Source organism: Podarcis cretensis (assembly GCF_951804945.1).
Source record: "Podarcis cretensis genome assembly, chromosome: 7".
Classification (NCBI taxonomy): domain Eukaryota; kingdom Metazoa; phylum Chordata; class Lepidosauria; order Squamata; family Lacertidae; genus Podarcis; species Podarcis cretensis.
The window spans coordinates 15161151-15188819 of record NC_137176.1 but is presented as its reverse complement, the minus strand read 5'-3'; the positions used below and the strand labels follow the sequence as shown (position 1 = coordinate 15188819).

Below are 27669 nucleotides of genomic sequence, written 5' to 3'. Positions count from 1 at the left end.
CCTTACGGGGTCTTCGCTGTGAGATCACATTCATCCAGTACTATACCAGCTGCACTGGCTCCCGGTGGAGTACAGGATCAGGTTTAAGGTACTGGTTTTAACCTTTAAAGCCCTATACGGCCTAGGACCCTCGTACCTACGGGACCGCCTCTCCTGGTATGTCCCACAGAGGAACTTACGGTCTGCAAATAAAAACATCTTGAAGATCCCAGGCCACAGAGAGGTTAGGCTGGCCTCAACTAGAGCCAGGGCTTTTCGGCCGTGGCTCCAATCTGGTGGAACGCTCTGTCACAAGAGACCAGGGCCCTGCAGGACTTGACATCTTTCCGCAGGGCCTGCAAAACAGAGCTGTTTCACCAGGCCTTTGGTCGGGGCGCAGCCTGACCCCCCTCCTCTGGCAATCTGCACAGAATTTTGCTTATTGGTTGCCATAAATTTGATTTTAATTAATTTTTATAATGAAATGTTTTTAGAATAGTTGGATTATTTTGATTGTTGTTAGCCGCCCTCAGCCCAGCTTCGGCTGGGGAGGGCAGGATATAAATAAAATTTATTATTATTATTATTATTATTATTATTATCAATGCAATGGTACAACCATTTCAGAGTCCCCTACCATACAACAGCATACCCTCACTTCTTCCTTGAAAGCACACAGCAATGGGCCCCCGTGCCCTGCCCCACCATATTAATGACACATTCGTAACTAACGAAACATCAGGCAGTCAGGAAAACAGAAGCAGTATTTACAGATCAGGGACCCTGTTCAGATTTTCCCAGTCCCCTTTTTAAAAGAAAAGAAAGGAAAATTGTTCAAAGGAAATCTTTCGATTTACTGTTGGCAGTTCATGCCATTTTGTAAACAAAAAGTGGAAAAAGAAGCCTGTACTTGCGACTGAGAAGTCACGAAACTGAAATAAGTCAACCAGCCAAAAGACTGACCACAAGGTTGAGAAACGGCTTGCAACAGGGCAACCGTCTCTCTCAGAAGGTTTCAAAGCAGTGGTTGGATGGCCATCTGTTACAGATGCTTTAGCAGAGATTCCTGTATTTGCAAGGGGTTGCACTTAGATGACCTTTGGGTTCCCCTCCAATCCTACAGTTCTGATTCTGTGAACCATTGTGCAATGAAGGTAGCAAGCCTAGTGTTGGCCTCTTTTTGGGAAAGGACTTCCTTAGCTCTGCTTTTCTCAGATCTCACATTTTAGGTCTCCCCATGACCACCATCAGACATTTCAGCTGAAAGGTCAAATTGGAGACAGTTGCTAGTGTGGAATGTTTAAAGGCTGCGAGAAGCTCATCTGGTTGCTTCCCCTGCCTCCCATCACTTCCAGGTAACTCAAAATCAGAAAGGAAGCTCATCATCATCTCTAAACATTTCATTCTAGCCCCTTTGCCCTTCCATTTCCTGAGAAATGACCTCCGGCTTTAAGACAGGAACTCTAAAAAAAATCGAGGGGTTACTTTAAATAATCATGTTTCCCCTCAGTAAGTTTGCTTCACTGCTGGCATCAGTGCAGAAGGTCAGCTTGTACCTGATAGAAGAAGAAGAAATACCTACATTTACCTTTGTACTGCTGGATGCAAATGCCTGTCTTGATTGCTAATGTTCCAAAAAGCAACATCATCTGATAGCTGCCTGCTTATAAAACAGTTGTCTAAATATAGGGCGACAAAAAGCACGCCTTGCCAAAAGAAGCCTTACAGTTTCTCTATGCAAAGTTTTGCCATTGGTTCATTTAGCTCATTACACGGATGGACCGCAGCTCTCTAGCGTTTCAGACATTTGAATGCAAGGCATGTGCTCTTCCAAAGAGATATGGCATTTCCCTTGCCTCATTAACTTGGCAAAGCAGAAGTAAATCATTCAAATCAGGGCGTCTTTATTGATGCAGTCCTGGTGCATTAAGGGTGGACTCATACTGGACTGTCCACAGACCCATTCTGCTTTATTAGTTGTCCTGCGATGCTTCCCCAATGTTACCACTTGGTTTCTGTCTGGATGGAGGTGCTCTTTCTCTGTAGTGCAGTGAAAGCAGGACAAAACCCAAGCAAAACACCAGAACGTTTGTCATATGAAAAGTCCCCAGGGTTTCAGTAGGGCATGCACTGATTGGAAATGTAGTATGCCCATTCCGAAATTTTTGAAGGCTCAAATGGCAGGATCATGTATAATGACTCTAACATCATCACGAACACAAATCACTATGAGTGTAGAATAGAAAGGATGTCTGGGGAGTCCCTAAATTTCAAACTGTGTGTAATGTGTTGAGGTTGATAAATCAGGTTAAAAATATATGCATTGCCTTTCAAGCTTTCAGAAGAGGCCTTATCTTTGAGCTGTGGTGGGAAACAGGGGCACCACCGTATTTTTCGCTCCATAGGGCTCACTGGACCATAGGGCGCACCTAGTTTTTAGGGGGGGGAAATAAAGGGGGGGAAATTTATTCCCCCCCTCGGTCCAGGAGCGGCGGCAAGTTTGCGCACCGCGCTCAGAAGGCTTGCGGATAGCTGCCTGAAGCCCGGCGAGCGCAGCGGGAGTTGGCGCAGCGCTCGCCGGGCTTCAGGCTGCAGGCTGCTGTCCGCAAGTCTTTGGAGCGCTCAGAAGGCTTGTGGATAGCTGCCTGAAGCCTGGAGAGTGAGAGGGGTCAGTGCGCACCAACCCCTCTCGCTCTCCAGGCTTCAGCGAAAGCCTGCATTCGCTCCATAGGATGCACACACATTTCCCCCTTCATTTTTGGAGGGGGAAAAGTGCGTCCTATAGAGCGAAAAATACGGTAACTTGAAAAAAATATCGGTACATAATTGATCACAAGACATGGTGTGCACACATACCATCCGAATGTCAGTGCCAATCAACCTGGGGGGGTGTCGCAGCCCCCTCAAATATTTTATTGGGGGTGGGTGAAGAGACCATGGCCTCTAGGAGTTGGTTCCTATAGGGGGGGACCTGTGGCCCTCCATATGCTGTTGGACTCCAACTCCTATCGGCCCCAACTAACACAGTCAATAGCCAAGTATTATGGGAGCTGGTGTCCAATCACAATGGGAGTGCCGCAGGTTCCCTATCTCTGTCTTTAAGGGAAATGCACAGGACTGAGCTGCTTTAGGTACACCTGTCAGAAAGGGAGCGGTCTAGAAAGCCTGGACTTTGGATTCTGATATTTCAGAAGGGAGGAACAGAAACTACAAAAGCCTGCCTATTTTGACTGAGCATTTGCATGCCACACCCAAGCTCACTTCTTTTCTTTAAAGGCTTCTATAAGGTACCCACTAAAAGTCTGTTAAAAATCCTGCAGCTGTTACATATTAGGGGCTCGATATCCCCCCACTTCTTGCCCTTGAGGCTGATTTTCTGCTCCAGCACTCAAACTTGCAATATTCTGTAGCTCTTCTTCAATTGCATGGGCTGATCCTGTGTGGAATGTCCCTGTGCCAGAAGTATCTACAGTGGTACCTCGGGTTAAGAACTTAATTCGTTCTTGAGGTCTGTTGTTAACCTGAAACTGTTCTTAACCTGAAGCACCACTTTAGCTAATGGGGCCTCCCGCTGCCACTGCACCGCTGCTGCACGATTTCTGTTCTCATCCTGAAGCAAAGTTCTTAACCTGAGGTACTATTTCTGGGTTAGCAGAGTCTGTAACCGGAAGCGTCTGTAACCTGAAGTGTATGTAACCCGAGGTACCCCTGTATAAACGTTTATTGCGTAGGACATGGAGAGCCAGTGTGGTTCCCTCCAGATGTTGTCAACTGCAACACAAACAGTTGTCAGGGATGATGGGAGTTAATAACCCAACACAAAGGCTACCCCTGGGTCTGGCATATGGCAAGGCAAGTTCAAAGCAACAACCTCTACTGCATTGAAAACTACCGTTTTATTTTAAGGTGTTTTGTAAACAAACAACCTTAACCTTATTTTGGAAACTCTGAGTTCTTCCACTGTGTGACAGCAGCATAACACAGAACTGATAGTATCGAGGCACAGTTCTGCAGAATCTCCTTGGGGAAATGGTTGTTGCTTAGAGTGACAGAGGTCATGCTTTTTATATAGAAGGTCCCAGATCAATACTCAGCTAAAGGATCAGGTGGAGGGTGCAGACCTGAATGGTACCTTGGAGAGCCACTGCCAGAGTAGACAGCCCAGGCATTGGCAATGGTATAAAGTACAGTGGTACCTCGGATTAAGTACTTAATTCGTTCTGGAGGTCCGTTCTTAAACTGAAACTCTTCTTAACCTGAAGCACCACTTTAGCTAATGGGGCCTCCCGCTGCTGCCACGCCACTGGAGCCCGATTTCTGTTTTTATCCTGAAACAAAGTTCTTAACCCGAGGTAATATTTCTGGGTTAGCAGAGTGTGTAACCGGAAGCGTATGTAACCTGAAGCGTATGTAACCCGAGGTACCACTGTAGCTACATCCTCATTTACAATAAGCCTGTAACATATGCACATTTAACTTGTGTGCATTCACCTTGACACACTTGATAATTTATTTTTAAAAAAAAAAAAAAAAATTAAAGTGGTGAGGTTCTGTGAAATATGATGTTGGCAATCCCACCAGCCATTGAACCCAATAGGTTTTGACAATACACAATTTTGGCTTAAGGCACAATCCCTGGAACGTAACTCCCACATAAGTTGCGGGCTTATTGTATACAGTGGTAACTCAGGTTAAGTACTTAATTCGTTCCGGAGGTCCGTTTTTAACCACTTTAGCTAATGGGGCCTCCTGCTGCTGCCACGCCGCCAGAGCACGATCTCTGTTCTCACCCTGAAGCAAAGTTCTTAACCCGAGGTAATATTTCTGGGTTAGCGGAGACTGTAACCTGAAGCGTATGTAACCTGAAGCATAACCCGAGGTACCACTGTACTAATAGCAAACTCAATTATCCAAGTGTGGATCCTCATGTAGTCAAAATCCTACTAGCCACACACACAAGAGGGAAGTTTCAGGCAGGTTTGGGGGAACCTTCAAGGTTTCTAGGCATACTAAAAACTTTTATGGAAAAAGTACCCTAAAAGGGGGACTCCAAACCAAAGCAATGAAGGCTGGGCATGAGTGTGCCACGGAATGGTGGCTGAGTGCTGACAGAGCGATAACATAAAACCAATGAGGGGCTAGTCTATTTTTCTTGTTTGGTTGGCACTCTATCCCACTGCCACACAAGAGCTCTGAGCAAAACTTGAGTTTTGAGGCTTACCGGGATGAATTCCAAAATGATAATCTAACAATAGTGATGAATTTGAGCAAACAGCTTCCTAATATACAGCTCTTTCTTTCAGGCCAAATCAGATGTGATGTAGAATATCTGTGAATGAGATCTCCCACATTTTTTTTAAGGACTGAAAACAACTGCATGGGGGCAGGATTGGGATTGGGAAATGAGGGGAAGTGTTAACTTTCTCCTCTCAATTAAAACCACCCCCTGAAGCTGCTATTTACTTGTGGGCGGAAATATAACAGGTACCCATTCTGCTGCCAGCCAGTGCTCTACACTACCCTGCGAGTGTGAGTGCGCAAAAGAATGTAATAAGCAATTGCGACCCACATTAGGATACCACAGACATTTGCATCCTCGATCACACGCAATACATATAATGTGTGAGGATTATGCTCTAGCCACAATGCCTTTTAGTCTGCTTTTGTCTCTCACCCCTGCCTCAAGTCTTAACTTCTACTGTAAAGAGGAGGTGTAGTTCATTGCCGACTTAGAATGATAAGAGTTAGGAAAGACCCTGAGGATCCAGCCCCCTCCAATGCAGGAATATGCAGCTGCCCAATTTGGGCATCGAACCTGCAACCTTGGCATTATCAGCACCAGGCTCTAACCAGCTGAGCCATCTGGCCTTGAACTTTTCCCTATTTTCCATTTTTGGCACATAACGCCTAGTGCCAAACGCTCTTGAGTCTACAAGCAAATGTTCCCACCCCTCCCCCATGCAATCTGATAAAATAAAAACCTAGCAACGCACCCACCCCCTCCCCTTCCTTATCCAAAACTCAACCGCGCACCTATACACAAAGGCGACGCGTAAAAAGTCTCTGCCTGGAGCGCTTTTGCGCGCGGGCAAAAAAAACGGCGCTTCCCGAGTTTTCCCAGCGCACAGGTCAGGCAGCAAAAAAGTGGGGCTGGGAGTTGCCTAGGAAGTATGGAATCGGGGCCCTCGGCTACATCTGCTTGTGGGGAAAGGAAGCCCAAAAGCTGGGCGCGCCAGACAGAGAAGGGAAGTGCAGAAAGAGAGAAGTAAGCGCTGCCTTCCGCTGTTTGCGTAATTGCGCGCAGCCAGCGCCCCTTCCTCACCCCGGGTCTCGCCTCCGGGGAAGCTCTCGGAGAAGAGCCGCTGACAGCGGACTGGTTTTCCTTACCGCCTTCGCAGTTGCTCGGGCCTCTTCTTGCCTGCGGCGCACTCAGAGGGCGGGCGCGGGTGAGTGGAGGCGGCAGAAAGGAAGGGAGAAGGCGCCACAGCAGCCTCACTCCGCCCGCTGCTGGCGGACACAAAGGCGACACCGGCCACGCCTCTGGAGGCTGGCGGCCCGGGCAGGAGAGACGCCCCGATCGCCAGAAAAGCCCTCGCGGAGTAACAGCCCACTTTCCCTTCTCCCTTTCTCTTGGTGCTGCTGGAGTCGAACCGCACTTGGGCATTTTAAAGGCGAGGTTACAAGTAGATGTAAGGGCAAGGAAGCGAGAAACAAGAGAGGAAAGACTGCCATTGATTCTTGAATTGGTCCTGGCCGTGTTTTGGAAGGAAGGCATGAGAAGGGAGGTATTCCACAATTTTTGTGAAGGCAGAATCGCGCACTGCATCCAAACCATACTGCAACCTCACCAGCCCCGCCTTCCTTTTCAAAAAAAAAAAATTGTGTTGGGTTTGACAGGCTGCTGGACACAGCATGTTGAAAAGCCTTAAAAAAAAAGAAAAAGGAATGAGCCTAGGTTTTGTGAAATGCACTGCATGGTACTATTTTGACATCCACATTCTGAAAACGTTGCGCAAGATGAGAAAGAGGAGCCCATGAAGGGCCTTAAGGTGTTAGCAGTCAAAAGTTATTTTGTTCCTACTGCAGCAGTTTCAGAATAAATGCACATAACAGCTCAAAGACTTCTAAAAACACAGCCTGCTCCGCAGAAAAAGGCCTACATGAATTCCGGCCAACTAGAACAATTCATTGCCCTGATCTGAACTAGAACTAGAATTCCGGTCACTAGAACAATTCATAGCCCTGATCTGAAGAAAAGTTTATATTAGAGTCTGCAGTTATAGCAGAAAGAGCCACTCTGAGCAATATGCTTATGAGGGATCCCCAGGATTTGCTTTTTTGCAGGGTGGAGGAATAAGTAAATACTCCAAATACATAACCAAATATGACTAGCATCAGATAACAGGTCTATCATTTCTGGTAGGTCTGGAGGCTAAGCAGTAGCCAGGCCTGATTGCCCCATCTAAAACAAATCTGAACACAGAGCAACACTGGACTATGTTGTGCACCTGTTTAGCTGGGGATAGTGGCGTAATAACACTTGAGCTAGATTGCAGCAATTACTTTACCAGGGAAGACCAAAAATGGCTATAAAATGAGTCAATAAGTTTCTTCTCTGGACAATGGGTGTGTCCTTCTCAACTTCTCTTTGTTCAAGTGATTAGTTGGCCAATTGCTTTCCTGACATCAGTTGTTACCATGATTTCATTCTTTGGGTAAACACATTGACTTGGGGAAATAGGTTAGTTTGTTACAAAATGAACGGGCATGATAGTTCTTGCATATTTTGCCAATTATTTTAGGTTCTACGATGGCAAGAGTTGCTTTCTAAAAAACATTTCATTGTGAAATCTGGGAAAACAGAGATGATAGCTAATCCAGGAGGGGCAACTGCCCACCCCCCGTGCGTATTGTACGTGCTGATAATTTAGCAAACAAACAAACAAACAGCAGCCCAAATAATTTTCATCAGTAAATAACTGCCAAACCATTTCCTTCAGTAGTCCACAAAAAGCAGCACAGAAGTAATGCAGAATGACCTAAACTACCGTATTTTTCGCTCTATAACACGCACCTGACCATAACACGCACATCGTTTTTAGAGGAGGAAAACAAGGGAGAAAACATTCTGAATGAAACAGTGGATGTATCATTTTTGTGCTTCATGCTGTGGCCACAGACATGTGATCTGATGGTGAATTTGGGGTGACCCAATGCAAAAATCCTGAGAATCCCTGTGGATCCATGCTTTGTAACCACGTTTTTGCACCATTGCAGCCCCAGGCAACAGTGGGTGCGTGATTTTTTGGGGGCAGGCTGTAACCATGGACATGCTATGTGATCTGATGGTGAATTTGGGGGGACTGAATGCAAAGATCCTGAGGATCCATGTAGATCCATGCTTTTTAACCACGTTTTTGCACCATTGCAGCCCCAGGCAACAGTGGGTGTGTGGTTTTTGGGGGGCAGGCTGTAGCCATGGACATGTTATGTGATCTGATGGTGAATTTGGGCTGACCCAATGCAAAGATCCTGAGGATCCATGTGGATCCATGCTTTTTAACCACATTTTTGCACCATTGCAGCCCCAGGCAACAGTGGGTGCGTGATTTTTTGGGGGCAGGCTGTAGCCATGGACATGCTATGTGATCTGATGGTGAATTTGGGCTGACCCAATGCAAAGATCCTGAGGATCCATGTGGATCCATGCTTTTTAACCACATTTTAAGTGGGGAGGGAAGGAAAAACACAGAAGGGACAAGGAGCAGGAGAGGGGTGTGCAGAGAAGGAGCTGGCTAAGAATGCAGGAGAGGGGTAGGGAGGAAAGGAAGGCAAAAGTTTTCCCTCACCTACCCACCCAAGCCAGCCAGCTCGCGCGCTCTCTCTTTCTCTTCCCCTCTGCATGTTTTCAGCTTTCCCCTCTGCTTGCCTGGAGGGGAGGGGCTTTCCCTGTTCTTTGTTCCGTTTGAGCAAACACAGCAAGGAAACAGAGGTGGGTGGGCAGTAAGACCCTGAGGCAGAATGCTGGAAAGCAGCCGCTTCCTCTTTTCAAGTTTCCCTTCTAGGAGACGCGCGGTTTGATTTTTGCCTGCTTTTTTTTGCCTCCCCTTGCACTATTTGGCTCCAGGGACCACACATTCGCTCAATAACACGTACAGACATTTCCCCTTCCTTTTTAGGAGAAAAAATCTGCGTGTTATAGAAGGAAAAATACGGTACTTGGTTTTTGAATGGTGGAGATTTAAGAACAACAGTCTCAGGTGGGAAATGTTATTTGAAATTGGCCTCTAGTTTATATGGTTGTAAGATAAAGGTAAAGAGACCCCTGACCATTAGGTCCAGTTGTGGCGCTCATCTCGCTTTATGGCCGAGGGAGCCGGCGTACAGCTTCCGAGTCAGGTGGCCAGCATGACTAAGCCGCTTCTGGCGAACCAGAGCAGCGCACGGAAACGCCGTTTACCTTCCCACCAGAGCGGTACCTCTTTATCTACTTGCACTTTGACATGCTTTCGAACTACTAGGTTAGCAAGAGCAGGGACCGAGCAACAGGGGATCACCCCGTTGCGGGGATTCGAACCGCCGACCTTCTGATCGGCAAGTCCTAGGCTCTGTGGTTTAACCCACAGCGCCACCCGTGCCCCTTGTATGGCTGTAATATGCATCTATATAGCTTGTGTTGCATTGAAACCTCATATTTTATCCAATGCAATATCCTATCTTCTCGGGTGCATTTGTATCTGGCTGGTAGCTATTGAAAAAATAGTGTTGCAAAAGTTGGACTCCACCCTCAACATGTGGCAAGATTCCAGGCGCTCACCAAGGGTCTGTTTTGCTGTGAGAATCAAGACATGGTGGAAACTGTCGTGCCTTTAGAAATGTGTTTTAATTACACATATTTACACCTGTAGTCTACATAGAGGGTGTCCAAATCTTACAGCATGGTCTGCTCAAGTGAGGCTTGTTCCCCACAGCAGTGCAACACTGGAGTTCAAAGCATCTCTCCCAACCTGCCATCAGCCAAAATGGTTCTGCCCCTTTTCCAGCTATTCCAAGCCTCCTGTCAAAAGCCCCAAACTCTTCCTGTGACTCCACACCTAGTTATCCTGGCAACCGTCCAAATCTGCTACCTCTGTTCACACCTCAAGTCAGTGGGGAAGGAGAGTTCTCTTGCATTGCCAGTGGCCCTCAATGGCCCTGTATTTTGCTTTAAATGGCCCTAGCCTGGCCAGGTCATTTTGCAAAAGTTAGCCCAGGAATTCCTCTGCAGCTTCTATTATCCCTTCACATCCAAAATAATCAAAATCCTATCATTTATTAATTCCTAGGGTTTAGCCCCCACCCCCCAATTCATAATAATAGAATGCTTGATAGTTCAAATGTTGGCCACTGTGTCAGGTGCAGAGAATCTGTGGCCCTGCAAATGTTGATGGACTACAAATGCCATCATCCCAGACCAGCTGGGACTGATGGGAGTTGACAGCCTCAACAGAACTGGAGGAAACCATGTTCTTCATCCCTGTGCTATATATTTGATTATGGAAATTAGTTTCCAGGAAATGCAGTATTTTACATGTACTGCTATGGGAAAGGCCATATTTTGCATCTGTTCCATAAACCAATTGCAAGGTACGGCTTTTTAAAAAATCAGCACATGCACATACACATAGACCTCTGAATCCTCAGAGGTCTATATTATTAAAAAATACTCTGCCACAGCAAACTCCTTAGAGCTCTCCTACAAGTCCCCAGATGCGTTTCAAGCGCATGGGTTAGACTAGAAAAAGGGATGATGAGAGTGGAGGCTTATATCCACCTAACATCAATCTATAAATGGCTGACATTGAATCTGCTCCCCTGAGGAGTAGCCCCACTGATCCTCTGCAACCAGTTCCAGTCAGGCTGGCAGACAGCAGTCCTGAACACCCTTCAGAAACTGGGTTTTACCCCTCAAGCCCTTCTAAGTCTTGGGTTGGGCCAGGCAAAAGCTACAGTCAGGCAAAGAATCATAGACACCGAGAGACAACAGGACTGCTCAAGGTGCCCTGACTATAAAATTGGAGAAATCGAGAGAGACATAGCTGCACCGGCAGCATATCTCTTCTTTCTCGTATCCAAAAATGCAAGAAGGGCTTTTACACTCGCCAGAAGCTTGGCTCTGCCCTTGCTGATCCTGGAAGGATCCTTTAAAAAAATCGCATATGCTCAAGAGACTTTGCGCCTGTTCATTGGGGGATATAGGAAGCCCAGAGCACTTGTTCTTTAGATGTCCCTTTTATGAAGAGGCACAAAGTGAGACCATTGATCCCCTGCTGGTGAGGCTCGCTGACCTCCCGGAAAAGCAAAAATTTAACCTTTTCCTGTTAGGCAAATAAGACCACCCAGATGGTTGCCAGATTCTGTGCACAGACCATCCCCCAACCCAAACTAGTTTGTTAAGAAAATCCCCAAACTCAGTTCCATGGGTGACTCTGGGTCATCTTTCTGTAGTAGCGTATCTTAAAGTTTTAGGTGTCTATATGCTTATCGCATTTATAAATTTTAAATTTATTGTTGTACATTGTTTTAAATGTTTGTTTTCCTTCTGGGATTGTACCCCCAAGTGTGTTTTATAAGCTAGTCTCTGACCATAATAAATTATCTATCTATCTACTCTGCCACAGCTTTGGTTAAAGAGTACTGTCTCTTCTTAGGGAGTCTGGAAACTTTCAATTGTCAGAGCGTCCCAATATTCACCTGTGAAAGACTGGAAGATCAGCCAGTTGCCACTTCTGTCACGATCAGGAAGTTTGGCTGTGCTTTTCCTAAGTTGTTCTTCCAGTTCACTGGAATGAGTGCACAAGAACTTCCCAGTAAGATGCAACACAGATCACTGGCTTCTACCTTGCTACCTCCAATAGTGGCCCAAAATCCCACCTTAGTTCACAGTAGGGCAGGTACTGATCAGCGTTAAAAGCCTAGAAGGTTTTTCACAGCCAGATCTAGAAATTACAATTCTTGTCGATAGCCATCTCTTCAGTTGTCGGGAGCTTTCAAGACAAATCTTTAAGGGAAGTGTTTCAGGCCTGGTGAAACTTGAGTATCATCATTTGCTGTCAAGTCACTGTGGCCCAGATACTAGTTAAACTTTTGGGACACTGGAGATATAGACAGAAAATGGAAGTGTTGCTCATTGTAGAGGCATTGCTTTAGACTGAACCCACTGTTCCCTTAAGTTGGAGTGTGGCAGCCACTATGAAACATTACATGCAAATCTCTGTAGCTAAAATGTACAAATTAAACACAGACTTCCAGGTCAAGATTTATTTTCCAAGTAACTCCTGCACAGAACAACATGCTCACATTTTGCTTTTATGAGATGTTGCCAGTGGAATCAAATAGCAATTAAAAGGTGGCCGGCGAGGCTTTCAGGGCTGGTGCAAACACGTTGCGCAGCTGATTGATGTATCTAGATTTATAATTAACTTTACCCTACATGGCTGCCACTGCGGCTTACAGTGAGGCAAAGCAAAACCAACATCTTGAGAAGTTTTTTTTTTTTTAAAAAAAAATGATTTAAAAAAAAGCAATTCAGGATCTGCCCTCGATTTCCTGTTTGCAAGAAAATAAACTCTAAGGGGCTCAACAGCCTTGACAGAAAAAGGGAATGTTTTTGGTGAGCTTCTCTTGGGAGGAGGTTTCCCCAAAAGTCTTATTTGTAGTGCCAAATGGCCCTGTCTTTTCTGCCACCGAGGTGGAAGCAGCAAATGTGGGAGGGCTCTCACTAAAGACCAAGGGGTAAAGCTTGCTCTTACTCCAGGGTAAGAGTAATACTTCACTAGCCCACCCCCCACATAGATATGAAAGTCCTAAGTGCACCTATTAAAATAGCATTTAAATAACTGCTTGGGACTGCTGTGAGTTTAACTGTCCTGTTTTTATTTTCTCCTGCTGTTTTTAGACTATGTTGGATTGTATGCAGTATTAGTTTCTATGATTTTATGATCATTTAAAAAAAATATGATCATTTTTAAAAATTTGACTGGAAGCAGCTGAGACAGCTTAGGTTTTTGGGTAGCATATATACGTTCTTGTCAGGGACTCAGCGGGAGCGCAGGGAGGAGAGGAGATGGAAAGCGAGGGGGAGCAATCCGAGGGCAGCGTAGGAGAATATGACAGCAGCCCGATAGATTCCATGAGCCTCTCCAGCGAATCGGAGGATTCACAGAAGGGGGCGCCGATGGGCAGGGCAAGGGGCGACCCAAGGGGGACACCCCAGAAGCAAGGGGCCAGCGGGGACTCCCAGAGCACCAGTTGCAAATCAGGACCAGCTTCCCCACCAGAGCGTAGTGGGGGGGAGGAGTCCCAGGTGTCAGAGCCCACATATGCACCACCAGCGAGAGAAGATGAGTCAGGGTGGACCACGCCTCCATCGGAGAGCGAGTTAACGGTTAAGAGGAAAGTTGCAGGCTGGGCGCGCGCGCCAAGTTCAAAGGTACAGGCGAGCGGCACAGAAGGTAGCCCGGATAGGGAACCAGGTCCTAAAGCCCGCCGGAAGGAGGGGCAAGAATCGTCAGGGTCAGCGTCAGAGGAGTCGAGGAAGGATGAGACCCTAGCGGGCAGGAGGGCCCAGAGGAGAAAGGAATTTAGGAAGAGGTGGAGCAAAGCGAGAGTCTTAAACTGGTGTGGAGGGGGAGGAGACTCAGACAGGACTTCGCCGGTCTAAGCTCGGGACGTAGAGCTGCACGCTGCGGCTTTGAAATGGAGACTGAATCTCAATAAAGACTTTTGTACATAACTACAGCCTAGCGTTGGTCCTCTGTGAGCTGGGACCTGGAGGCAGCTCTGACAGTAAGTCCTGTCTCAGATTTCAAAGAACCTCGCAACGTGAGAGGACGCAGCGAGGGGCGAAGATTGGTGCTTCGCGAGCTCACAAAAGCAGCACAAGATGACTACAGAAGAACGACTGGCAGCTTTGCAAGAAGCCGTGGTACAACTTAACGCAGAAATACGAGCGGCAAGGAGGAGAGAAGAGGAATCAGATGCTGTCTGCAAGGATCTGCAAAACAGGTTGGAAATGTTGACTAAACAGGGGCCACCGGCAGCCAAATCAGAAGGGATCGGGCTCGGGAAGAGAGGGGGGAGCCTGGTGTCGCATTTCGATGGGAGTCTGCAGCAATATCCTAACTTCAGAGCAGACGTAGTTTTTGCGCTAAGGTTGCTGGAGAAGGACTTTAGAGATGAGCAGGAGAAAGTAGGATTCATACTAACGCATCTCCATGGAGAAGCTAAAGCGTGGTTGCGCAATCTGTGGAGAGATAATGATCCAGGCCTCCAAAACGCAAAAGCCTTCATTAAGGCGATGGACGATTGTTTTTTATCGGAGATAGATGTCGATGTCGCTAGAAAAGAGATTCACGGTCTGAAACAAGGCAGAGCCACTGTAAGGCAATATCATTCCCGCTTTTTTGCATTGGTCAACGCACTGGGATGGGAAAAAGACTCAGCGTCCGTCAGGGACCTGTTCTGGGAGGGGCTGAACGGGGCTGTGAAAGACGAAATCGCAAGGGGGGAGAGGCCACAGAGCACTCAAGAAGTGGTCCAGAAGGCGTTGACGATTGGTGTGCGGCTGGAAGAACGTCCCTGGAGCAAAGATGAAGGGCGTTGGGGACGCACGCCAGCAAGGGCACCTCCTTTCTTCCCCAGAGACTCAGCGCGCGCTCAATCCACGCCTCCACTGGGAGGGGGAGAGGAGCCGATGGAGATAGGTGGTGCCAAGGCTCAGTCAGCAACCAGAGCCCTCACACCAGGAGCAGCCAAGGTGAAGCCTCCTAGAGGGAACAGGAAGTGTTACATCTGCGAAAGTGCTCAGCATATGGCAAAAGAGTGCCCCCAGAGGCTCCACAAGCACAATGCAGCCTCAGCAAAAGTAACAGAAGCAGCTCAGCAGAGGGAACCGCAGCAGGGAAACGACGAAGTCTGGCTGGAAGCAGAGCCGCTGGGGCCCAGCCAGACGAATCAGTGAAGCAGTCCCCAGGAATCTTACAGCCCACAGACCCCCTCCCGCCCAAACCAGTGGTGCAGCTCACCGCAACACTCCAGCTTCCCAATGGGCTCACCATGGAAGTGCCTATTACCATTGACTCTGGTAGCAATGCAGACTTTATGGGGGTGGATTTCATCAAGCAACATAGCATAGCGCTCCTGCCTGCCACGATGCCCCTGAAAGTAGTGACAGTCGATGGAAGAGAATTGCTGGGGGGACAGGTGGTACAGCAAACGCCGCCAATGGTGATGCGCATTGGAAATCACCGCGAAGTCATCAGCTTCAACGTCACCCAACTGTCAGACACGCCCATAGTGTTGGGCATGAGCTGGTTGGACAGGCACAGCCCGGCATTGGCATGGTACCAGCGTAAATTGACCTTCTGCTCCTCCTACTGCGCAGAACATTGCATCATGACTAACCAGGAGGACGAGGGGCAAGAGGATGACCCACAGCTACAACTGGGCATGCTGCAAGCTGTACCCGACAAGTACAAGGCGTTTTTGGAGGTCTTCTGCGAGAAGGAAGCGGACAAGCTGCCTCCCCACAGACCCTACGACTGCAAGATTGACCTCCTGCCGGGGGCAACGCTGCCGACCGGAAAACTGTACTCCATGTCTGAAGACGAACTGCAAGAGCTCAGGGAGTTCATAGATCACAATTTGAAGCGGGGATTCATCCGAGAATCCAAAGCAGTGGGGGGCAGTCCTGTTTTCTTTGTGAAGAAAAAAGACACGCCCCAGAAGAGGCTTGTAGTTGATTTCAGAATTTTAAATTCGAAAACCAAGCCCACGGCTTTCCCGATGCCCAAGATCGACGACTTGCTCGCGACGGTGAGAAAGGGACGCATCTTCACCAAGCTGGATCTACGAGGGGCGTACAATCTTATACGCATGCGGGAGGGCGACGAGTGGAAGACGGCCATGTTCACGCCCTTGGGCACCTATGAGTATAGGGTTATGCCTTTCGGTTTACAAAATGGCTCCCACTGCTTCCAAGCCTTCATGCATCACGTGTTAGCGGGGCTCCTATACAAGAAGTGCGTCTGCTTCCTGGACGACATTCTGATCTTCTCGGAATCGCAGGAGGCTCACGAGAGAGATGTCAAGGAAGTCCTGCAAAGACTACGGGAGCACAGGCTTTACGCCAAGCTGGAGAAATGCCAGTTCGACATGACGGAGGTGGATTTCCTGGGCTACAAGCTGTCCGACAAGGGAATCGCCATGGACAGCGCCAAGGTACGATCAGTACTGGACTGGAAGAGCCCGCGCAATCGGAAGGAGGTCCAGAGGTTTGTCGGCTTTGCTAACTTTTATCGCAAGTTCATCAAGGGTTTCGCTATGCAGACGGCGGCCATCACGGACACCCTCAGCTCCAAGAAGAAGAAGTTCATCTGGACGGACCAGGCGGAGCAGTCCTTTCAGAAACTCAAGCGTCTTTTCGCTTCCGAGGAACAACTGCTGCATGTGAACCCCAGCAAGCCCATGAGGGTGGAGACGGATGCCTCCGACAGAGCCGTGGGGGCAGTCCTGTTGCAGCGAGACCCGCAAGGGGATTGGAGGCTGTGTGCTTTCTACTCCAGGAAGCTCAGCAAGTCGGAGCAGAACTACACCATCTGGGACAGAGAGTTGCTGGCCATTCATGCAGCATTCAAGGCGTGGCGGCACTTCCTCATCGGAGCCAAACACACGGTGCAAGTTCGCACGGACCATAAGAACCTGGAGTACTGGCGCACGGCGCGGTTCCTGAACCAGAGACACATCCGCTGGGCGGAGTTCTTTGCGGATTTCGACTTCAGGATAGAATATATCCCCGGAGACAACAACGTCATGGCTGATGCGCTATCCAGGAAGCCGCAGTATCTGGAGGAAGCAGCACCGGTAGCGGCCAAACACATTTTCGCACCCAAGGCGTGGGCATGCGCTTCTGCCACAATAGACCTGGAAGCGATACGGCGCGAGCTGCGAACAGATTCCTTCGCGCGCTCCAAGATGGAGGAGGTGCGCAGCGGCACGGCAAAGGACGACGAGTTCCAGATACGCGACGGACTGCTCCTCCGCAAGGGGGCCATCTACGTACCGGGAGATGAACTCCGCGCGACAGTACTGCAACAGCTACACGACGCACCCAGCGCCGGACATTTCGGCAGGGAAAAGACAGTGGAATTAGTAGCCAGAGACTTTTGGTGGCCCAAGATGCGGGGAGAAGTCGCGGAATACGTCACGAGGTGCGACACCTGCCAAAGGGCCAAGCCAGTACACAGACCGCCGGCGGGACTGTTAGAACCGCTACAGACCCCGTCCGAACCGTGGGAGAGGGTAGCCTTGGACTTTGTCACTGACCTGCCCAGCTCGAGGGGCAAAACAGCAGTACTTGTGGTAGTCGACATGTTCACCAAGATGGCGCACTTCATTCCTTGCGCGAAGGTGGCCACAGCGGAACAGACAGCCAAGCTGTTCATAGACCACGTGTTCAAGGTACACGGCCTGCCACGGTCTATCCTGTCTGACAGGGGGCGCCAGTTCATCTCGAGTTTCTGGCGGAAGCTGATGGGGATCCTGAACGTCAAGGTCAACCTAGCGTCGGCAAGACACCCGCAGACCAACGGACAAGCGGAGAGGGTCAACGCCGTCATGCAGCAGTACCTGAGATGTTACGCCAACCAGCAGCCCTCGACCTGGGTGGACTATCTGCCCCTGGCCGAGTTTGCCTACAACAACACACAACACGTGTCCACGGGGGTGACACCGTTTTTTGCCAACCACGGGCGACATCCCAGGACCTTCCCGGGCTTAGAGAAAGAGGGGGAGGGGGAGCCACAGGGAGCAGAGGCATTGGCAGAGGAGTTACAGGAGGTCCATGAACAGCTCCGTAGACAGTTAGACCTAGCAAAACACGTATACAAGATGCAAGCAGACAAACACAGAAGAGTGGGGGAGGACATACGGGTAGGGGACTGGGTCTGGTTAGCGGCCCAGGCAGTGCCGGCCAGGTCCTTAGCTAAGAAGAAGCTAGGACACAAGCAGTTGGGCCCTTACCTAGTCGAGGCACAGATCAACCCAGTGGCTTTCCGTTTGACACTACCGGAGGGTTCCAGAATGCACCCGGTCTTTCATAGATCGGTGCTAACGCCCTACAAGGCACCTCACAGGTTTCAGGAGCCAGGAACAGCTCCCAGTCCGCTTAGAGATGCACCCATGACAGGGGGGTCGCCGAGGGCGGGGCCACTCAACGAGGTGACGGAGATTTTGGACTCGAGATGGGGGGAAGAGGGAGTCGAATATCTCATCGCAAGGGAAGGTGCCCCGGCCAGCGCCAACAGCTGGGTGCCGTACTATGCGGTGGAGGAGCACTACCTCAAAGACGAGTTCCACGCACTCTTCCCACACAGGCCCATGCCGGAGGATTATTTTGACGAATATCTTTTCACCCCCACACTCTCAGCCAGTACGTTTCAGGGGTTCTCCTCGGTTGAGGAGACGGTTCCAGAGACTACCTCGCCGGAGGGGTCGGTCTCAGACTTGGGTGCGGAGCGCTCTTATTGGTGGGACACTCAACCCGAGGAGGAGTGGCGCAGGAGACTGCTCAGAGGGCCCTGGCACGCAGACTACCCAGAGGAAATGGGGGAACAAGGGGGCATGGACGGGTTGGGGGAGGATCCTGGTTTCGAGCACGCCGGCAACGAGATGGAAGCGGAGGAGAGCGACGTCGATGTACCCGTCACGGACTGGCAGCATGCCAGGGGGGAAGACCGGTATCCGGCATGCACCCCCACAGCATTGGAGCACCCGGAACCCACGCCAGAGGAGGGGGAGGGGGGAAGGGGGGGCTTCGAGGGGGGGATGGATGTCAGGGACTCAGCGGGAGCGCAGGGAGGAGAGGAGATGGAAAGCGAGGGGGAGCAATCCGAGGGCAGCGTAGGAGAATATGACAGCAGCCCGATAGATTCCATGAGCCTCTCCAGCGAATCGGAGGATTCACAGAAGGGGGCGCCGATGGGCAGGGCAAGGGGCGACCCAAGGGGGACACCCCAGAAGCAAGGGGCCAGCGGGGACTCCCAGAGCACCAGTTGCAAATCAGGACCAGCTTCCCCACCAGAGCGTAGTGGGGGGGAGGAGTCCCAGGTGTCAGAGCCCACATATGCACCACCAGCGAGAGAAGATGAGTCAGGGTGGACCACGCCTCCATCGGAGAGCGAGTTAACGGTTAAGAGGAAAGTTGCAGGCTGGGCGCGCGCGCCAAGTTCAAAGGTACAGGCGAGCGGCACAGAAGGTAGCCCGGATAGGGAACCAGGTCCTAAAGCCCGCCGGAAGGAGGGGCAAGAATCGTCAGGGTCAGCGTCAGAGGAGTCGAGGAAGGATGAGACCCTAGCGGGCAGGAGGGCCCAGAGGAGAAAGGAATTTAGGAAGAGGTGGAGCAAAGCGAGAGTCTTAAACTGGTGTGGAGGGGGAGGAGACTCAGACAGGACTTCGCCGGTCTAAGCTCGGGACGTAGAGCTGCACGCTGCGGCTTTGAAATGGAGACTGAATCTCAATAAAGACTTTTGTACATAACTACAGCCTAGCGTTGGTCCTCTGTGAGCTGGGACCTGGAGGCAGCTCTGACAGTTCTAAACCAGCCAACCAAGGAGAAGGCTTAGCAAATACTTATTTGGTGTTCTCGTTTTCTACATGCAGGTAGTATTTTTTGTATTATTATTTTTTTGGCAAGGGGAGTTTTAAGCATGAAATCCTCTATGTACCTTCTGAAATGGTACGTGCATACCTGCTGCTGGATCAGGGCATGAGGAAAAGCCAGGAAAGGGTTTACCACTTGATTCTCTTTAAACTAGCTCTCAGTGACATGAGAAGAATGCTTTTCCATCAACAATTTTTAATTTATTTCCGGCTTACCAAACACCTCACGCTGCACTACCAAGAGAAGGCAAAATATATCCTCGCTCCCCAACACGCATGCACATACATCCATACACAAAACCATCTCTCAATACCACTATGGTGATTAGCTTTTAACCTGAGTTTCTTAGCCAGTACAAGGCTGGCCAGCAAACACTGATAGCGCTCAGCAACAAACATCTCAACCGCCTTATAGGACTTTCATTTGGCTAGTAAAAAATAGTGTTGTATGATAACCAATGGTGCTTCTGCCTGGGGGGTGGGGGAAGAAACCACCACCCAAAATTTTACACTTATGTACAAAATACTGGACTACATACCCATCCTTAGCATCAAATATGGTAATATTCGCCTGCGAATGTGTCCCTAAACAACTGTGAAATGCTACAGATTAAAATTCTTAAGAGTTCTTAACATACACACCATTTCAGCTCCAGGAACTCGCCCCTTTTTTTCCTGCTGAACTAACAATCTTCACTCTTGTCAACTCATCTTCTACTTGCTGTATCATTATCCTAGTTGTCCAACTGTTCAAAACATCTCTAAATCCTCTAAATTGGAAGCTGAGCGAAAGGTCTTTCAAGCTAGAATTCCTTCCCCCCTTTAATTCAATTGCTCATTGCCACAGAAAGCCGCCTTTTCAGAAACAGATAATCTTTACAGACTGAACAGCGAGGAGCCCAGGCTTCCTGTTACGTTTCCGATAAACCTCTTGAGAAACATTTCATGGTTTGTGCAGATACTTCTCCAGATGCAAACCACAAAAAGAAGTTGAACGTAACATAGGCTTCTCTTTTCTGTGATGGCTGCAGGAGAGCTCAATTTAATCTGTCCTAAATTGAAGCAGTGTACAAAAGATTGCATTCCCATTAACAGCATCAGGTTTTTCTACCAGGAATATTCAAAGAGCCTTCTGTGCACTTGCCCTGGTCCTTAGGGGTGATTATGTCCAAGGTGGAATTCTAATTCAGGAAGGTAGGGAGGCCTTCACAGGTTGTATGAAGCACCCAATACATCCCATCAAATGGTGGCTTCTCACAAGCCATCGCTCTGCATTAAAAGGTAAAGGTAAAACAGGTAAAGGGCCCCTGGACGGCTAAGTCCAGTCAAAGGTGACTATGGGGTCGCGGCACTTATCTCGCTTTCAGGCTGAGGGAGCCGACGTTTGCCCACAGACAGCTTTCTGGGTCATGTGGGCAGCATGACTAAACCGCTTCTGACACAACGGGACACTGTGACAGAAACCAGAGCGCGCAGAAACACTGCTTACCCTCCCGCCACAGTGGTACCTGTTTATCTACTTGCACTGGCGTGCTTTCAAACTGCTAAGCTGGCAGAAACTGGGACAGAGCAACGGGAGCTCACCCCGTCGCAGGGATTCGAACCAGCAATCTTCCGATCGGCAATCCCAAGAGGCTCAGTGGTTTAGACCACAGTGCCACTCATGTCCCCCATGATAGGAACAACTAGGTAAACACCCTTTAAAGTAACTAAACACTCTAATTGTTTTCAATAACCCCCCTCCCAACCCCCCCTTCAAAATTCCTGACCTAAATCTCACAGAAAAAGGTAATATCAGGAAGCCACTAAGTACAATTTCCAAGTCAGAGGATGAGGCTTTAGTGCCTCATGTGTCTCCTTACATTTCCTTGTGAGGAGAACCAGCAGAGTGTTCTGACCCGTTCATATTAGATACCCACAGGATCAAGGCAGATTAGGGGTGATGACAATGCAGATAGCTCTGAGCAAGCAACTTGCTCCGACAAACACTGAAGTTAAACTGAGGTCTTATTCGTCTCTTCCTCGTGACCCCCTTTCCCAAACTCCACCTCCTTGGCCTGAAGACTTTAGTCTGGATGAGTGCTTCTTTACTTCTCTGTGGCTTCATGCCTGTGTGCTCCTTGCACCACTGGGCAGGTGTGTTAGTGCAGGAAGCACATCCTTTGATAAAATCTGGTTCTGGGGATAGCAGATCCTGGCTCAGGCTCTGTGGGCTCTGAACTATCAACCTCCTGTTCCTCAAACACTGAACCATCAGCATCAGAAGCCCACTCCACCCTGGACTCAGCTGGCTCCTCCTCTGATTTGGAGCTTGAGCCCAAGACCGTGGCAGAATAAATGATGCATAGATAGGATGCAAACATGTTTAGCATCCATTCAGAAATCAGAGGACTCCACTTTTCCTGTCAGAGTTTGAGTATCTTGTTGAATATTTTTTTTAATGGTTTTGCAAGATACCTGGAGTAACCCCTTAGCGCTAAACTGCTTGTTCATGCGAATGGTACCAGAGTACTGGCTTGGCCATATATCTTACCAGGCAAATTGTTTCTCTGTGATCTGAGATGTTCAGGAAATGATTCCTTGGTACAGAGACCACTCTAGAATCTCGAAAGTGTGAAAGTCTTCAGGGGAAGGAATCGTATATTTACTGTCTCTCAACCAAGGTGGATGCATTAAGTGTGTGTGTGTAAACAGTAGAAGCAGGGCTGGGGGGACAGTGAGATGGAGAACGTGCTGCTTGGAATAGGATAAGAGTCTGAAAGGAAGGTGTAAAACTGCAGTACAGTGGTACCTCAGTTTAAAAACGATTTGGTTTACAAACTCCGCAAAACCGGAAATAGTGTCTTGGTTTGAGAACTTTACCTTGGTCTAAGAATGGAATCCAAACGGTGGATGGGCACCGGCGGTAGGAGGCCTCATTAGGGAAAGCACACTTTGGTTTAAGAACGGTTTTGGTTTAAGAACGGACTTCCGGTACAGATTAAGTTCGTAAACCAAGGTATCTCTCTCCCTGGAGATCGGATGTGGGAAAAGTGGCTATTACAAGAACTCCTTAAATCTCCAAGGAAAACCTAAAATGGTTGCTGTAGCCCCGTCCTCCAGTTTGTTGAAAGTTTTCTTCCTCTGAAAAAGGCTTCATTTTCTGTGTAATTCATAGGACCATGAGGCGGACTGAGGCCGTCATCTTGAGCAGGGTGGAGTTGCCACAGGCGACCTCCACCTTTGGAGAAGTGAGAAGCAGCTAGGGCAGCAGAATTGGGACTATGAATCTTGCATGACCAACAGGTTTTCTCCCCGAGTAGTTGAGAGGTTCCACATCATCACACTCGTCATTACAGGCATCTCTGCCATAAATAGTGGACCTTCCAAACATACCGCTACTTTATATGCAGTGCTTTCTAAAAAAATGTTTAGGGGTAGTCTCATTTTGACTCAAGAAAACCACCATTTTATAGTTCAAATCGGGAGAAATAAATACAGTAAATGGACAAAAGGCCGCCATCGGGGGTAGCAACGGAACTGACAATTCACCACGCTAGAGAAGAAACTAAAGATCTTTTAAAAATTTGTTTCTTCTCCCTTTAGATTCACAAAATGTTTAGGGGTATGCGTACCCTTGCGTACCCTCAGAAAAAAAGCACTGTTTATATGTACAGTGGTACCTCGTGTTACATACGCTTCAGGTTACATACGCTTCAGGTTACACACTCCGCTAACCCAGAAATAGTGATTCAGGTTAAGAACTTTGCTTCAGGATAAGAACAGAAATTGGGCTCCGCTGGCGCGGCAGCAGCAGGAGGCCCCATTAGCTAAAGTGGTGCTTCAGGTTAAGAACAGTTTCAGGTTAAGAACGGACCTCCGGAATGAATTAAGTACTTAATCCGAGGTACCACTGTATTGCATATTTGGAAATACCACAGCTTGTGAAAATCATGCCTACTTATAAAAGCTTCTTGAAAATACCATCCAAAATTGATCACCCAGTTAAAGGAGAAAGTGTAACACACAATGCACGATTTACCCAGGTGCTCCCCTCTTTGCTATTTAAACCGTGGGATTACTGGGACGTGGAAGGCTGAGAAAGCAAAACACGTTAAGTCGCGAAAACAGAATGCCCGGGAACAAGCCATTTTTAAAAAAATAAAAGAACACCACCACCACCAAGCGACTTGGGCTTTATTAAGATTCTATGCTTCTCCATTTATTTTTGAACTGCAATTTCTTCAGTCCCATTATCCAAACCCAACTCAAATTGTGCCTTTCTTGGCTCACGTTGCTTGCATGTTACTCAGCTGATGCTGACGCTGTGAAGCAGTTCTTGGGTGACCTTGCCTCATACACGCACCAGAGTTTCATCCAGTAAACCTTTTATGTAAACTTTGTGGAGCAATGGAAACAAGCCCTAGTTCAGTTCTTTAGCCATGGGCCCAGAGAACTACAGGGATCAAACAGCCTGGAATTGAACATTAAAAGCTTGGGGGCAGGGGAGAAGTAAAGTACCTTTGTCCAATGACAAAGCTGCATATGAGCCAATTCCTAGGGGCTGTGGGCCCTTTGCCCCCCCCCCCCAAATAAAATATTTGAGGGCCGGGCCCCCACAAAGTTGATGGGCATTCCCATTCAAATTGTGTGTGCTCACTACGACATGTGATTGATTATGCAGGGTGGGGCTTACCTGGGCCCCCACAATATTTTGTTCCAAGTTGGCACCAAGTTGCAAAGTTGTGAGGTGAGCCTCAATTGGGAACTCATGTTACAGTGGTACCTCGGGTTACATATGCTTCAGGTTACATACGCTTCAAGTTACAGACTCCGCTAACCCAGAAATAGTGCTTCAGGTTAAGAACTTTGCTTCAGGATGAGAACAGAAATCATGCTCTGGCGACGCGGCAGCAGCAGGAGACCCCACTAGCTAAAGTGGTACTTCAGATTAAGAACAGTTTCAGGTTAAGAACGGACCTCCAGAACGAATTAAGTACATAACCCGAGGTACCACTGTACTGCAGTTTGAACTGCAGAATACAATTACGCTACAAAACAGATCAATACACTTTTTTAAAACAACAGCAGCAGCAAACTTAGTTGAGTCTCTAAGGTGCTACTGGACAATTATTTATTTATTTTTATTTATTTATTTATTTCGACTGCGTCAGACCAACACGGCTACCTACCTGAAGCAAATAGACCAGGGGTCAGCAACCTTTTTCAGCCATGGGCCGGTCCACCATCCCTCAGACCAAGTGGTGGGCCGGACCATATTTTGAAAAAAAAAATTTGAATGAATTCCTATGCCCCACAAATAACCCAGAGATGCATTTTAAATAAAAGCATACATTCTACTCATGTAAAAACACCAGGCAGGTCCCACAAATAACCCAGAGATGCATTTTAAATAAAAGGACACATTCTACTCATGTAAAAACACGCTGATTCCTGGACCGTCCGCGGGCCGGATTGAGAAGGCGATTGGGCTGCATCTGGCTCACAGGCCTTAGGTTGCCTACCCCTGAAATAGATTGTGTGCACACAGTTACAAATACATCTAACTGTATTTCCTGTGGTCTCTTAATAAACAGAATCCTTTGCAGTAACCACACTAACACTGTGCTCGCAGGCTGTGTGCTGGGGCATGCAGCCTGATTGCTCCTCCCATTGCAAAAGCAAGCAAACGAACCAGGAAGGGGATAGCTTAGCATTATGTCTGAACTCAGAATAATGGTGTGCTTCTTTCTAACAAGCCAGGATTTGTAAGTCATAGGGTGGATAAAAATCAACGATTTTATTTACAGTGGTACCTCAGGTTACATACTCTTCAGGTTACATACGCTTCAGGTTACAGTCTCCGCTAACCCAGAAATAGTGCTTCAGGTTAAGAACTTTGCTTCAGGATGAGAACAGAAATCATGCTCTGGCGGCGCAGCAGCAGGAGGCAGCCCCATTAGCTAAACTGGTGCTTCAGGTTAAGAACAGTTTCAGGTTAAGTACGGACCTCCAGAACGAATTAAGTACTTAACCCGAGGTACCGCTGTATTTTTTAAAAAATGATTTTTTGAAATTTAAGTTGGATTTTTAAAATAAAATGCTTTTGGAGGAAAAAATCTTTCTAAAGATAGTTTTCTACTTAAGTTACATTATAGTCGAAAGGCTATTTACCAGGAAATAAGGATTTGTTTTAAGTTTTTCATGAGTGCTAAAGCTCAGTCTGGTTTTTTTTAATTTAAAAAATCTTTTAACCACATCAGTTAACAAACATGGATACATATGCTATAATGTTATTGTTTTAGTTCAGGCTTCCTCAAATTCGGGCCTCCAGATGTTTTTGGCCTACAACTCCCATGATCCTTAGCTAGCAGGACCAGTGGTCAGGGATGATGGGAATTGTAGTTTCAAAACATCTGGAGGGCCGAGGTTGAGGAAGTCTGTTTTAGTTAAATAAATTGTTTAAATTGTTATTAAGGAAATGATTATTTTTCTCCTTCCAATTAAGTGCAGCAGAAAAGTTGCCCAAATATAAAGTTAACTTATTAAACCTCACAATAATTTCATAATTACCTGTCTATGTATTTCTGATAGTATAACCAAATCAGTAATTTTGGATATAACTGTAAAAACTACTCTGAAAATTTATTATTCCAAAAATGAAACTTTCATCTGGTTGTAAATAGTAAGATTATACCAGCAAAAATGAGTCTTTCTGGAAAAAAAGATGATGATTTTTGAAATCGAGTCTTACTGACTTGGGATTTAAATCGTGATTTAAATTGATTTGATTTAAATCAAATCCACCCTGGTAAGTCAACAATGAAACTTGCATTTAAGGCTTGCTAATGATCCTGTCTTGGAGGAAGACACAAAACATGACCCTGGGTTCAGACATAAATGTTAAGATATCCAGTTTCCTGGTGTTGCAAAGCAATGGTACACATCAGGCTATGTGTACCAACAAACTGTTTGTGCACAGTGTGGTTTATTAAGCCAAAGGCTTATCGTTCTGTGCAAACATCATTTGTAATGGGCATCCTGCCTTTATCACCTATGAAAGAGAAAGAAGCTACCTTCCTTTTTTTAAAACACTGAACACGTTTCTAATACTTATAATGAAAACTTATAGCGCTCGATATACTAGAGGCTCCTAATTAAAATAATAATAGTAATAATCAGGCACATCTGTTAAATATGTTTAATTTTTTTAAAATAACTGATGGCAAAATAAAATATTTACATCACATCATACTGTGTAAACACGCAATGTTGCTGTACAAAGAAATATACATGCAAAATAAAGCAAAAAACCAACTAAAATAAGGAATGAAATAATAATAATAATTCACAAGCAAAAAAAAAAGTTATGGTTGGTATGAATACATATCCATCCAGTTTTGATTTTAATTTTTTGTTTAAAAAGTTTCTGTACAACTTTACAAAAAAGAGAAATAAATAGATTACAATGGAAGTTGCAATTATTAAAATTAAAACCAAAGCCAGATTATGGCTTAAGACGGACTGCTATGTCTATTTCATAAGGGATGTAGGCTAGGTTTGTTTCAACAGGCATAAAGCACAAAGAGAAACATGGATGGCTGAACATCCATGCTAGCTCACTGATGCACAGAAAACCATCAATGACTTAATATTTCACATATTGCCTATGTCTTGGAACTCATTAAAAAAAGCAGACAGTTATTTTCTGTCAGGTTCCGGTCCAATTTATGACAGTATTTTCTTCAAAGAGGAAAAAACACACACACACCATTCACTCAGTTATTGTACAGAAAGCAATAGACAAATCTGAAAATTCTAAAAAGTAGAGATCGATTATGGGGTGAAATAACACTTTGGCATCTCGAACAAACAAAACAAACCATCTTGTAAAAATGTCGCCTTGTTTTCCTTATCCAGTTTGCATTTCAGGAAATGAAAATAATTTTACAATCCTTTTAAAACCAGCAAGACTTCCGAACTAGGTGCTAAGCTAAGGCTCAAGTTAATGAC

The 27669-nt window shown here is 47.2% G+C and overlaps 1 protein-coding gene and 1 long non-coding RNA gene across 5 annotated transcripts in view; one reads left to right on the top strand and one right to left on the bottom strand.

Moving 5' to 3' along the window:
• The window catches only part of OTULINL (OTU deubiquitinase with linear linkage specificity like), a 34449-nt gene extending 13857 nt beyond the window's left edge, over window positions 1–20592 (bottom strand). Inside the window, exon 1 of one of the 3 annotated variants that reach the window (XM_079985081.1) lies at window positions 20320–20592. The gene's annotated coding sequence lies outside the window, so the exon portion shown is untranslated. Of the gene's footprint in view, window positions 1–6301; window positions 6519–20319 lie in introns of those variants that run through there. The other 2 variants (XM_079985080.1, XM_079985082.1) reach the window with 2 other exon arrangements.
• Window positions 1–27669, top strand: part of LOC307220949 — a 127282-nt gene that overhangs the window by 74767 nt on the left and 24846 nt on the right. The gene's annotated exons all lie outside the window — the stretch shown is intronic.